This window comes from Pteropus vampyrus, unplaced genomic scaffold (genome assembly GCF_000151845.1).
Source record: "Pteropus vampyrus isolate Shadow unplaced genomic scaffold, Pvam_2.0 Scaffold169, whole genome shotgun sequence".
NCBI lineage: Eukaryota > Metazoa > Chordata > Mammalia > Chiroptera > Pteropodidae > Pteropus > Pteropus vampyrus.
The window spans coordinates 1,952,686-1,954,875 of NW_011888950.1; positions in this window are offsets into that span (position 1 = coordinate 1,952,686).

Consider the following 2,190-nt stretch of genomic DNA (forward strand, 5'->3'; position numbering starts at 1 on the left):
CACTGATGGGAGAAGTTGCACTCTTACCCCTGGCCGAGGATGCATCTGGGTGGCCGTGGACTTGCCTGTAGAGCTAGCGTGGCATGCAGCAGGTGCTCTGGCGATGTCCCACTGGGGTGGCTCTGTTCCCCTCCTCCTCTCTCCTCCTCTTTCCTTGCTGTCTGCTGACAAATTCCTCCAGGAACACCTCTTGTGCTTCCTGGCCACGGAGCTCGAATATCTAGATCAGCAGATATCTACAAGAGCTTGTCTTGGGGACTCTTAAATATCATTGGCTGTATTAGAAATACTGATGAAGAACAGAACTAAAATGGAAAAGGCAGCCACCCAGGAAAAAAATAAAGAAACATTTCAAGATGGCATCACTGGGAGATTTTTGCTTAAAAATCCATTTTTCAAAAAACTCAATTCTTTGTGTAGGTTAACTTCCCTGGCACCCCATAGGGCCCACTATGAAATGAGTTCTCCCAAACATATCCCCTGTTTTTTGTTCATGAAAAACAACATAGGATTGGGCATTTTGGATTGGAAAGTATCTACAGGAAGAAAATGACCCAGGATATCCTCGTAATACAAGACCCATAGATAAGAAAACCTTTTTCTGAAATCTGTACTTATCTGATATTTTAAATCAAAGGTGTCACACTTTCCATGATTCTTGGTCAGGGGTCTACAAACCACAGCTCACAGGCCAAATCTGGCTCACCATCTATATAACTCATGAGCTAAGAGGTTTTTTATGTATTTAAATGATACGGGGAAAAGTGAAAGAAGATAAGATACTCATTTGCTTACAGATGGTCTCAGACTCTTTCCGTGCTGCAGTGGATGGCAGAGCTGACCGGATGAGACAGAGACCATATATGTCCCACAAAACCTAAAATATTTACTCTCTGGTCCTTTGCAGAAAATGTTTGTTGAACACTGTCCCAGAATAATGTGGTGGGACATAAAGCCGACCTGAGTAAAAAGAGTGAGCATGCTACTCACTTCAGATTCTAATAGGTTGAATAAATTTAATGGAAGGATTCATTTCACTATTGGGGCCCCCTTGTTAAAGTGGAGATGAAATCCTCATAGATTTAAGATTAACTGTATGATAAGTATAAAATATGTATTCAAACAATAAATGTTTTCTGTTCAAGCTAATTATAGTTGACATATTTTGATCCAGTTCTTTCACGTGTTAAAATTAAGTGGCTCCCAAATAGAAAATAGATTTGTTTACTTTTATCAATCCTTAAAATTAATGCATGTTAGAACTAATTCCACGGAGACTCAGTAAATGGGACCTATTTTTCAACATTATATATATTTTCTTGATTTTTGCAAATCTATAGCTAGACTGTTTTAAACTGACTGTTCCGTCAACGGATCTGAGAGTCTGAGAAACTATCAGGCAACTGATTAGCTTTGGGAGGCTTCAACTCAACGAATCTTGAATTTGGTCTCATTAGCTATCATTAGGTGTTGCTTTAAGAGTGTTTAGTGATTGAAAAACAACATCGAAAGCAACAAATAATCGAATAAATTGGATTATTTTGCAACAACAACAAAAAATTATGTCCTGAAAAACATTAAGAACTTCTTTTAATTTTAAATGAGGATTATATTGTATGATGTCATTTTTTTTTTTTTTGAGGAAAAAAATCTGTATCTGTTTAAGTCAGTGTCTGTGTCTGCATCTCTTTTTATATTTGTCTTCAGTGCCAGGATCAGAATGTGGCAGGTAAGGTTCTGCACCACTCAAGTGTGAACCTTAAGAGACATCGAAAAGCCCAGTAATCAAGATAAATAATAATCTGATGCACTACTTTTTAAAGTAAGAAATAATGCAGAATAATCCATGATAAGCTAAATAGGTCATCGTTGTCCTATACACACATATACAGATGGAGTTGTCTCTAATGAAATAATTCAAAATAACAATATATTAACCAACATAGACCTATTTTTCATGTAAAAAGATCTGGAGATAGTCACTCCACTGCTGCTTCGGTGGTGGCCCATGGCATTTTTGATGGATCAGGCTCCCATATCTCAGCTCTAATACCATATATAACATAATATGATATGATATAATATAATACAATTCTCAGGGAAATTCCTTCACAGGGTTTAACAGGAAAAAAATTAAAAATAAAATGAACATTTTCACCATAATTCAGTGTGCACCTTTTCCCATCATGC